Source organism: Tenrec ecaudatus, chromosome 5 (genome assembly GCF_050624435.1).
Source record: "Tenrec ecaudatus isolate mTenEca1 chromosome 5, mTenEca1.hap1, whole genome shotgun sequence".
In the NCBI taxonomy this organism is placed as follows: domain Eukaryota; kingdom Metazoa; phylum Chordata; class Mammalia; order Afrosoricida; family Tenrecidae; genus Tenrec; species Tenrec ecaudatus.
The window spans coordinates 115,434,543-115,447,163 of record NC_134534.1 but is presented as its reverse complement, the minus strand read 5'-3'; the positions used below and the strand labels follow the sequence as shown (position 1 = coordinate 115,447,163).

The 12,621-nt window shown below is 39.0% G+C and overlaps 1 protein-coding gene and 2 pseudogenes across 5 annotated transcripts in view; 1 reads left to right on the top strand and 2 right to left on the bottom strand.

Moving 5' to 3' along the window:
- The window catches only part of NAA35 (N-alpha-acetyltransferase 35, NatC auxiliary subunit), a 106,252-nt gene that overhangs the window by 90,804 nt on the left and 2,827 nt on the right, over window positions 1-12,621 (bottom strand). The window lies entirely within an intron of this gene.
- LOC142448915 (eukaryotic translation initiation factor 1 pseudogene) lies at window positions 4,399-4,994 on the top strand (annotated as a pseudogene).
- LOC142448509 (BTB/POZ domain-containing protein 7 pseudogene) lies at window positions 11,055-12,343 on the bottom strand (annotated as a pseudogene).

Here is a 12,621-nt window from a genome sequence, read left to right as displayed (position 1 = left end):
TAATAATTTATAATTTATCAAGGGGTCACAATGATGGGAAAGGGAAGGGAGGCAAAAAAGAGGAGCTGACCTCAAGGGCTCAAATAGAAAGTTTAGAAAATAATGATGGCAATATATGTACAAATATGCTTGATACAACTGATGTATGGATTACTATAAGAGCCCTCAATAAAATGATCTATGTGTGTGTATGTATATATATCTATCTCCCCAGTGGGTAAACTCTCAGCTAGGTATTCTATGAAAGCCTTATATAATATAGTAGAAATCCAATACAATTCTAACAGTGATATTTAAACAAAACAATTAAAACTACATAAAGAGATTGCCTCTAGAATAAAAATGAAAAGTCTAGTTTATTAGAGTCTAGAAGGGTTGTGATTAAAAGGCCATATTTATGGTCTTTAATCTAGTGCAGTAGTTCTCAACCTATGGGTCACGACCCTTTGGGGGTTGAACGACCCTTCCACAGAGGTTGCCCGATTCATAATAGTAGCAAAATTACAGTTATGAAGTAGCAATGAAAATAATTTTATGGTTGGGAGGTCACCACACATGAGGAACTGTATTAAAGGGTCATTGCATTAAGAAGGTTAAGAATCACTGACTTAGTGGCTAATACGGGTCTAAATTTCTTGCAATCCAAATATTTACTACACTTGTAGCCAGATTTCCCTGAAACATATCATCCTTTGCTTTCTAGGTGCAAAGAATTATAGAAAATAAAGTCCTGAAAAGGAAAGTTTAAAAAATGTAAAAGAAAGTTTGGAGTGGCTCACCCCCAGGTAAAAATGGACAACTGAACATAGCTTCTCCCTTTAAAATCATCTTGAAATCCCATTAAAACAACATTTTTCTACTTTGGATAGAAAGGTTTATACCCAAAAGACCAAAAAAGGAGCAAAAAAGTTATCAATACATTTAGGGAAACTTGGAAACAAAAAGACAAGCAATTTATTTTCAGACTCAAGAAAACGAATTCTAAAAGCCAACAATAAAAAAGGCAAAACTATAAATTTTACTTACTTCTGAAATTAAAGGTAAAGGATAAAGAAAAATTAATCAGTCAGATCCCCAGAGCCCTGCCATAATTTACAATGCTGGATGGAAAAAAATCAATAAGCATGCCCATTAGTTTTGTCAGTTTTCTGTACAGTGATGGCTTGCATACCGCTGTGATGTGGAAAGTTCTGATACCTGTATTTCAAATACCAGTCAGGTGATCTATAGCAAACAAATTGTAGTGGCACTTTCAGATTAAGACAGACTAGGAAAAGTACCTACTTTCAAAAAACTAGCCAATGAAAATTTTATGAATAAACAGTGGAACACTGTCTCATCTAGAGTCTGAGTCCCTCAGGCTGAAAGGGACTCAACATTCAAATGGAGAACTGCCTCCTCAAAGTAGTCAACCTTAATGATGTGGATAAAGCTTTAGGGATATCCATTTGCTGATGTGACTTGCCTCAAAATGTTAAGAAACAGCTAAAAACAACCATTAACCATTAGAATGTGAAATATATAAACTATGAATCTAAATTAATTGTACTATATCTAAAATTAAATTCTTAAATATTGATGTGTTGAACTTTAGTGAGCTGAAATAGAAAAATAATGGTCAAAGTGAACTGCACAATTAAATTGTGTATACTGCCAGAAATAACAAATTAAAAATAATCAGTATATTGTCAAAAAGAACATTTCTAGATCAATCCAGAATACAATGCTTTCAAGTGAACACAACACTCACTTATTTGTGCCAAGAAATCTGGAAGTTAGCCTAAAAGGAAGTTCAGTTAATATGAAAATTATTCAAATTTACACAATAGCCACTCATGCCAAAGATGAAAAAATAGAGAATCTTACCAACTTCAACAATCCAAAATTGATCAAACATCCCATCAAGATGCACTGATGATGACTAGTGATTAGAATGTGAAAACTGGAATCAAAGAAAGATCCATAGACCAAAATTATGGTGCTAATACTGAATATCACCTCATAGAATTTTGCAAGGCCAACAACCTACTGAAATACCTTTTTCCAACAATATAAATGGCATCAATACACTTGGACCTTAACCAACAGAGTACATTAAGAATCACATACAAAACCAAAAGAGAACACATTCAACATTTCTCATGAATAAATAATCCAAGCTTCAAGTTGCAATATTAAAAGATTCTGCCAGCAAAATTTTGGATGACACAAAAAGCAGCAAAAGATGGAAGAAAAAGTCACTGTTCAAAAAGAACAGGTCATTATTCAACCATTTACAGTCACAAACCAATGGCATGAAAAGTCCAAGCTACACTTAAGACATTAGTGAGAAATGGAAAAAATTTTAAAGTGGGGAAGAGCCCCTCAAACACTGATGAAATACCAATTGAGATGTTTCAACAAACAGATACAATATTGGAAGTGTTCATTCATTTGTATCAAGAAATTTGGAAGTTAGCTAGCTACCTGGCCAATCAACTAAGAGAAATCCTCATTTGTACCCATCCAAAAGAAAGGTGATTAAAGAGAATGTGAAAATTACTGTTAATATTACATGCAAGTCAATTTTTGCTGAAGGTAATTAAAGATGGGTGCAGAAGTATATCGATAGTGAACTGCCAGAAATTCAAGGCAATTTCCGAGGACATGGAAAGAGGGTATGGTATCAGGATAGATCTGAATTGAAAGCAGAGATCAGAAAGATGTTTTCCTGAGCTTTGACTGTACAGAGACAGTCCATTGTGTGGATGAGAACATACTGTTGATAACACTGTGAAAAATGAATACTCCAGAACACTTAATTATGCTTTCCTGAGAAACGTGGACAGATATCAAAAAGCATTAATCACAAAGAAAAAAGGGCAACTGCATGGTTTAAAATTAAGAAAGGTGTATCCACACTTTTTCAGTGTGTACAAGCAGAAGGTGGACTACCTGAAGAATAAGACATCAGATTAGAGGAAGACTCATTAACAACCAGCAATATGCAGGCACTGTAACCTAGCTTGCAAAAAGTGATGAAGGCTTGAAGTACTTACTGATGGCTATCACTATAGTTTACACTTCAACATAAAGAAAAATCTTCACAACTGAACCAATAAGCAGTATCATGATAAATGAGGAAAAGTTAACACTGTCAAGGATTTCGCATCAACCTTCACGGAAGCAGCAATCAAGAAATCAAATGCTGTATTGCACTGGGTAAATCTGCAGTAAAAGATCTCTTTAATGTGCTAAATTAAAAAAAAAACTAAGATGTAATTTTGGAGATTAAGGTACACCTGATCAAACAATGGTTATTTTTCAATAGCTTGATATGCATGCAAAAGATAGACAAAGAATACTAAATATACTATGGACTGACATAAGAAACAAATCAATGCTTCTTAGAATGATGACATGTTATCTCACATATACCTACTCCTCAATTTTTACTATCATTACCTGACACTTCACTTTATGACAGTAAAAAGAAATCCTATTATCTTGCACATGAATGACATATGTCTAGCAGTAATGAACTACTACAAGTTGAGAATATTGCTGGACATTAAGGTATGTGTCACCTTGGCCTTTCCATGACTCTGAGTGACCTGGCATGTATGTAATGAAGAAATTCATGTGGCAGTTAAGAAATGACGTAGTCATCGTCCATTTGGTGGTTGAAGTTCCTCCATTTGCACATAACAACCATTTCATGTATCAATCTGGCAGAAATGACTGGGAGGATGGTGCATGATTGGACAGTGTTTCATTCTGTTGTACATAGGGTGGCCAGGAGGCTGACCTAACAACAGGTAAACAGTATCTTAGATCAGTGGTTCTCAACCTGTGAGTCATGACCTCTTTGGGAGTTGAACGACAAGGTTGCCTAAGACTATCAGAAAACACATATTCCCAATGGTCTTAAGGACTGAGACATCGCTCCTCCATCTGTCTCCAGGCAGGTATGACCACATACGAGTACCCGGAGTGATGACATCATCACACAAACTCCATCACATACACCCTGTAAAAACACAGGTGTATGTGACAGGGCTGGCATTAATGTACTTATGGGGACCAGTCACACGTTTGTAGAGAGCAGCTACTGGGAAGAGAACAGCTACTGTGTAGAAAGCAGTTACTGTATTGAAAGTAGCAGTAATGGACACTTCCTGAATTATAATTACTGGGTAAATGTAAAATCATGTACTGTAAAATCATCAATAACTGCAAAAAATATAGAGAGATATATTTGTGCCATAGGAACTTAATCTGGATGCTGATTGGTCTTTTCATATTCAGCTGTGGTTGATGTAAATTCTGCCCCCTTGTGATAGTAACAGGTACGTAAAAAAAAAAAAACCAAAACAGAATGGTAAATCATAAGAAACGTTAATGAGGCCCCAGTCACTGAGCCGCCGCCGAGGACTCAGCAGCCTCCCCCTCGAGCCCCCTCGCTTCCCGACGCTCCGTCCCCCCTGCCCGCCTTCTCCAGCCGCCGCCTTCCTCAGGCCGTTTCCACCGAGGAAAAGGAATCGCATCGTATGTCCGCTATCCAGAACCTCCACTCTTTCGACCCCTTTGCTGATGCAAGTAAGGGTGATGACCTGCTGCCTGCGGGGACAGAGGATTATATCCATATAAGAATTCAACAGCGCAACGGCAGGAAGACCCTGACAACTGTCCAAGGGATCGCTGATGACTACGACAAAAAGAAGCTAGTGAAGGCCTTTAAGAAGAAATTTGCCTGCAATGGTACTGTGATTGAGCATCCAGAATATGGAGAAGTGATTCAGCTCCAGGGTGACCAGCGCAAGAACATATGCCAGTTCCTTGTAGAGATTGGACTGGCTAAGGAAGACCAGCTGAAGGTTCATGGGTTTTAAGTGCTTGTGGCTCACGGAAGCTTAAGTGAGGATTTCCTTGAAATGAGTAGAAAAATTCCCTCTGTCCCTTGTCACAAGTTTAAAACCTCACAGCTTGTATGATGTAATCATTTGGGGTCCACTTTTAACTTGGACTAGTGTAACTCCTTCATGCAATAAACTGAAATGAGCCATAAAAAAAAGGAAACATTAATGAACTGTATTGACTGAACTATGCCATGTATCTTTTGTATTATATTTTAAAAATTATTTTATTGGGGGCTAATACAACTCTTAACACAAACCATACATATATCAATAGTATAAAGCGCATCTGTACAATCGTTACCCTCATCATTCTCTAAGCATTTGCTCTCCATTTAAGCCCCTGGCATCAGCTCATTTTCCCCCTCCCTCCTCGCTTTCCCCTCCCTCATGAATCCTTGATAATTTATAAGCTATTACTTTGTCATATCTTAAACTGTCCAACATCTCCCTTCACCCACTTTTCCGTTGTCCATCCCCCAGGGAGGAGGTTATGTGTAGATCCCTGTAATCAGTTCCTGCTCTATACCCCACCCTCCCTCGACCCTCCCAGGATGGCCACTCTCACCACTGGTCCTGAAGGGATCATCCGTCCTGGATTCCCTGTTTCCCGTTCCTATCTGTACTAGTATACCTCCTCTGGTCTAATTAGATTTGTAAGGTAGAACTGGGATCATGATGGGGGGGGGGCAGTGGAAGCATTTAGGAATTAGAGGGAAGTTGTATGTTTCATGGTTGCTACACTGCACCCTGACTGGTTCATCTCCTCCCATCTACCCTTCCATAAGGGGATGTCCAGTTGCCACAGATGGGCTTTGGGCCCCCACTCCGCACTCTCCCTCATTCAATGATATGATTTTTTTGTTCTTTGATGCCCGATAGCTGATCCCTTCGGCACCTCGTGATCACACAGGCTGGTGTGTTCTTCCATGTGGACTTTGTTGCTTCTGAGCTAGATGGCCACTTGTTTACCTTCAAGCCTTTAAGACCGCAGACGCTATATCTTTTGATAACCAGGCATCTTTTGTATTATTAAAACTATTGTTATATATTATTTTCATTGCAAACGATGCCATGACAATGGACCATGTAGAGAAGAACATTAAGAAAATATAGTGAGGATTTTTTTACAGTATGGTTTTACCTCCAAAATTACAGCAAGAATTGAGAAACTGCAATGTTATGTGTTGTGAAGTTCTATCAGCCAAATCTATGAAGCCAAACAAACCAAAAACACCATTTTGATATCAAGCATCCGAGCTTTGCAGGCAGGGATACCAACTGTTTTTGAAGCAAAGCTGATGGACTCAATAAAGTTAGACATGACACTGGTGGCAAGTACTACATAGGAATTATTATATGATTCTTTGGCAAACATTAGCAACAAAGGTGCTGCCACAAGAGTTACAAGAAGTTAACGAAAAGCGGCATAAGCTCTGTCAATTTTGTGAAGGTGAGCACTTTTTGTAAAGGCGAGCACGGTCAAGTATTTTCATAACTGTGCAACGAGTTGGATGTGCCCAACCATGCTCCTCTATTTTACACTGAAGTGAGATGGTTGTCGAGAGGAAAACGTGTTTTTGAGCTTCGTGATAAACTCAAAACGTTTTTTAATCAGAAAGCAGGACCACAGTTCAAAGCACTTTTCAGCAATAGTGTCCTGGAGAAAATAGCTTACGTGGTTGACATCTTTGCCAAATTGAATTAGTTAAATCTATCATTTCTATGACCAAATGCAATATGCTTCGATTTGTTTGAAAAGATCCAATCATTCCAAATGAAACTTCAGCTTTGGCAAAAAAAAAATTGGATGAAAACAAAATTTAAATGTTATCTACCTAATCTGCTTTCTTTGAGGAACATGACATTGAAATAGACCAAAGGATGATAATTTCTGTGAAAGAACACAAGCACATGCTTGCAGACAAAATTTCATCGTACTTTCCAAATCTACCTGATGCCCCATTTGCACTTGCTAGAACCCGTACACTGTCAAAGTTGAAGATGTTCCTGAGACAGCACAAGAGGAGTTCATTGAACTTATTAACAGCGATGCAGTGAGAACTGATTTCTCTACAATGTCAGTTACAAGATTCTGGGATCAAGTGTTTGGAGTTATATTGTGTTCTGTCTGAGACTGTGTTGCACCTTCTTCTTCCATTTCCAATACATCTTTGTGAAACAGGGTTTTCCAGATTGTTGGTTATCAAGTCTAAATACAGAAGTAGACTTGTGGAAAATGATCTTCACTGTGCTCTTGCCAAGACTGCCCCGAGAATTTCTGATCTGGTGAGAACGAAGCTATCTCAAACTTCACACTTTTTATATGCTTACTGTCTCAAATGTAGCAATGTAGTTTACTGTTGTTATATTAAGACTGTTACCTATGCTACACCATGCTTCAAGACAAAATTTCATTTATTTGTAATTAGAAATAAATTCCCTATACAATTACATATTGCTTTTGTGACTTATCACTATGCTTTAATTATGTTCAATTTGTAACAAGGAAATACATCCTGCATATCATATATTTACAATTCATAAGAGTAGCAAAGTTATAGACATGAAGTAGGAATAAAAATAATTTTATGGCTGGGGTCACCACAACATAAGGAACTGTATTAAAGGGTCGTGGCATTAGGAAGGATGAGAACCACTGTCTTAGATGAAGATAAGCTAGAGGAGGTACCATCATTTGACTACGAGATCATGGGGAATCAGATCTTCAATCTCAAGTAAAGAAATTAGACCATGTTTCTATAAAGAATATGACCATTCCAAGAGAAAAAGCTAAAAATAACTGACAGCAGACTCTACAATGTAAAAGTTAAGTCAGATCACCCTACAGTGAAAAGTCATAATCAGAAAATCCCACTCAGATTCAGAGCTTCTGATATTTGTTCTTAAATAAGCAGTAAAGGATTACCAGATATCTGATGTACTCCTCAATCTTAAAGACAAAACTAAAGGAAGCAAATCAGAAAAGACAAACTGGAGGAACGATACTATGGAAGGAAACAAAAACTCAAAAGAACTATTATTAGCCTGAGAGAGAAAACAGTACAACCCTGTAAAATAGTACAACCTGGTTTACTTTGAAAACAAAAGATCATTCAGCAGAGTAAAAAAAAAAAAAGAACATCTAGAAATTTAAAATATATTAGAAAAGAAAAATTCAACAAAAGGTTTGGATGATAAAGCTGAGAAAAAGGCAAAGCAATAAAAACTAAGTGAGAAAGAATTAAAAACAAAACAACAAAAACCCAGATGGCAATCTAGGGGTTTCAATATCTAAGAATAGTTACTTCATAAAGATAATACAGGGAAAAGCAAAAAAACAAAAAAAAACCCTCACTGTCATGGAGTTGATGCCAACTCAAAGCAACTCTAAATCACAAGGTAGAATAACCCGTCTTTCTCCAGAGGAGCAGACTAACTCGTAACCACTATTCAAACAAGGCTCCTCAATAGAAGGAAAAAGAGAAGAAAATAGAGAAATTAAGAAAGTTTGCCAGAATCAGACAAAGTGAAAGAGCACAGCATTGTCAACAAGGCATACCACTGTGATCGGTTCTAAGCCCAGAGAACAAACAGAGGAAACCAACAGGTTACATATAAAAGCTAAGGAATTAGAAAGTCATTAGACTTCTTGACAGCAACACTGGAGAAACAAATCAATAAACAATGCTTTCAAAATTCTAAAAAGTAACCAGATACTACTGATCAAGCGGTAGGGGAAAGGAAGGACATTTTCAGAGGTACAGAGCCTCATTTTATATTCCTCATGAACTTTATTAAGGTAGCTAAAGAAACCCCAGTCTGATGATGCTGATGAAGTTGTAGATAAATGGCAAGTACTCCAATTTGGAGCAAATTAAGAGGCTCAAGAAATTTAAGAAGCTGAAACTAGGATACCTGATGCATCTTAAAGAAATATAGACAGCTAGCAGAGTCTGAGGTGAAATTAATAATATGTAGTTTTGAGCTCTGGTGGTGCAGTAGTTACACGTTGGGCTGCTAATCCCAAAGTCAGTAGTTCAAAACCACAAACCAATCTGCAGGAGCAAAAACTAAGCTTTCTACTCCTATAAAGCACTAGTCTTAGAAATCCACAGGGGCAGTTCCAGCCTGGCCTATAAGGTTATGATTTGGAATCAACTTGATGGTGATAAGGTTTGGGGTTTGGTTATAGTTGAGTAACACTTTTTGTTAAAAACATTAAAATGTGCAAAAAAGACAACAGTTTTACCTTTTGGTGAACAATGAATTATATTTGCCTATCTATGATGTAATTATGTAATAAGGAGCTCTGGTGATGTAGTGGGGCTCACTGAGCAGCTAATCTGAAGGTCAATGGTTTGAACCTACCAGGAGGTCCAAAGGGCTGTTACTCCTCTAAAGATTTAAAGTCTTGGAAACCCAAAGGCACAGTTTTGCTCTATCCTAAACGGCTGTTATTAATCGGAACTAACTCAAAAGGCAGGGAGCTTTTTGTTTTGAACTACGTTTAATACCTCAACTTGGTTAGGCTTGTCCTCAGTGGCTTGAAATACACTGGATTGTTTGCTCTCTCATAAAGCAATGTAATCGCTTTCATAATGTTATCTGTAATGAAATCACTTTCATAATGTCATCCCCCAATCAGAAGAAAGGGAGTATGCAGTTACATAATCTCCTGTCATCTTGGGAAGGGGAGGAGTCTAGCCTGTCAATAAGTGGCAGTTTGAAGACCTTATTTTGGGAGGGGCAAATGCAGATAAATAGCTCCCTGGAGGCCAGATACATGCTCAGTCCCTGTGAGACATTCCTGTTGACAGGCCACAAGAAGCTACGCTGATGGGAGCCAGAGCCCTGAAGCTGGAGGAGCCACATGACCCTCGCCAGTACGGAGATGATCCCTCCTACCTCCTACCCCCACAAAAACCAGATCCACAAGACTTTCCACCCACTGGCCTATAATCTTCCTGCATTCAGCATCATTGCATGGCTGCATGAGTCTAAAGAGGAATTTATGGACTAGTATCAACATATGGGATAACAGACTTAAGGACTTGACCTGGACTGGGCTGGGATGTTTTCTTTTTCAAAACATTTTATTAGGGACTCATACAACTCTTATCACAATCCATACTGACATCAGTTGTGTAACGCACATCTGTACATTCTTTGCCCTTATCATTTTCAAAGCATTTGCTCTCCACTTAAGCCCTTTGTATCGGGTCTTCTTTTTTTCTTTTTTGATCTCAACTGGTACTTCTATGAGCACTGATTGTGGATCCAAGCAAGACAGAACTTTGACAGGTACAACTTTTTCTCCATTTATCATGATGTTAACATTGGTGCAGCTGTGAGGATTTTGGTTTTCCTCACATTGAACTGTAATCCATAACGAAGGCTACAATCCATGATGTTTATCAGCAAGTGCTTCAATTCCTCCATACTTCCTCCAAGCAAGGTTGTAATCAGCAGGTTCTTAATAATCATTCCTCCAATCTTGTAGCCATATTCTTCTTCATATAAGACAGCTTCATATTTGCTTAGTGTAGAGAATGAACAAGTATGGCATGCCTTTCCTGATTTTAACCATGCAATTATGCCCTTGTTCTGTTCATACAACTGCCTCTTGATCTATGTACAAGCTCCAAATGAGAACAATGAAGTGCTCTGGAATTCCCATTCTTCTCAAGGTTATCCAGTTTATTATGGTCCACATAGTTGATTACCTTTGCATAGTCAATCAAACTCATGTAAACATCTTTCAGATATGCTCTGCTTTGAGCCAAGCTCTGTGTGACATCAGCAATGATTTTCCTTATTCCATGTCCTTTTCTGAGTCCATCTCCAACTTCTGGCAGTTCCCTGTCACTGTACTGGTGCAACCGTTGTTGGATGATCTTAAGCAAAATTTTACTTGTGTGCAATTATCAACAATACTGTTCAATAGTTTGAGCATTCTGTTGGGTCACCTTTCTTTGGAACGGGCCAAATAAGAATCTCTTCCAGTCAGTTGGCCAGGTAGCTGTCTTTCAAAGTTCCTGGCATAGATGAGAGTTTCCAGTGCTTCTTCAGCTTTCTGAAGAAGCTGAATGGGTATTCCAGCAATTCCTGGAGCCTTGGCTTTGGCTAATGTGTTCAGGGCAGTTTCAACTTACACCTTCAGCACCTTTTGTTCTTGCTGATATGCAAACTACCTCGTTGTGTCAGCATGTTAAACTCCAGGAACAGTGCGATGGGGTAGAGCTCCATGGCCGCTTCTGCTCTGGTCACGTAGGGCTTTCCTGCGACCAGAGCCTGCACTTCACTGAGGCTCCCCACTGAGGGGCTACAGTGCAGAACAGAGAGGTCCACCACGTCGGTGTACATACAGTGTAAGATCACTTTCGCATATTTTTTTTGTATAATGGACTCGTCTAATATAATTCTTGTAGGAGTCCTCAGAGTCCGGTCTGTGAGTTCTTCCCCAGTCTGTATCCTCCTTTGCAATAAATTCCGAAAAAATGGGGACCGGGCTGAAATAACAGCCTTGTGAGCTTTGAGCTCTTCATCTAAGCAGGTCTGATCTCCACCAAAAGCTTCAGCCAGTTCAGAGTCTGAAGAAAAACTAAGGACAACATCATAGTAACACATGTAATTGAAGAGTTCACGCATAACTACATCCAGGGAATTCAGCGTTCCAAATTCTTCACTCAGCTGCAGGAGGATATCAACATTTTGAAACCTTCAGTCCTCCATCCCAAACTCTCCTGTGTACAGGTAGTGTAACAAAGCAGAAAACAGGCATATCTATCCCAGCTGTGTTGATGTCCATTATTATCTCTGCTCCGTACTCAGGCGAGGAAGAAAGCAGCGTTTTAAAAAATGGACACCTGGCTGCCAAAATAGCACGATGAACAGGAAAACAAGTTTCTTGAAATATTCGGTCAACATCCGTACAATACTTGTACTCATAGAGGTCAGCCATATCTTTCTGCAACGTCCGGGCTTCCGTCCAAGCCAAACTGGCTTGTAGCGAAAGCTTCTTTAATGCTGACGTGCCCTCGTATTCCTCCACTAGCGCATTGACATCCCTAACATCCCACCCAGACAGGAGCTCTCGCATCTGCTTGGAGTGATCAGCAAACTGATTGGATTTCCGACGCTTCAACTCCTTTTTTAGGGTGGCAAGGCCCGAGGTCTTTTTTTTTTTTTGTCTTGTGGTTTCTCATGGCTATGGTCAAGGCTATACAATTTTGACTCACAACCATAGCCTTGCTGGGAAAAGGAGGATGTTCCTATAAAGGTCTGCTGGGCTTGTGAATTTGCCCCGACCCTCAGGGAACATGAGTGAGGATAGGTAGATGCATTAGCACCCATTTTCTTCAGTCATTCAAGCATTCCATCAGCTGGGGTTTCAGAGTATAATCCCAGAGACCATTGCGAACCTTCAGCCCTGGATCCAGCAGCCTCTCTTCATCCATTTCTCTGTATATCTAAACCCTCACAGAGGGCAGCTCCATTTGCAACCCTTTAATAGTTCTTCATGTTCCCCCCTCAACCATAAAATTATTTTCACTGCTGTAATTTTGCTACTGTTATGTATTGAGTGACCCCTGTGAAAGGGTAGTTTGACCCCCGAAGGGGTCGTGACCCACAGTTTGAGAACCGCTGGACAAGAAGAAAAATGCTTCCTCATACACAGAAACTGGATTTGTTCTTTCGGGCCAAACTTAAGGCAAAGAACTTT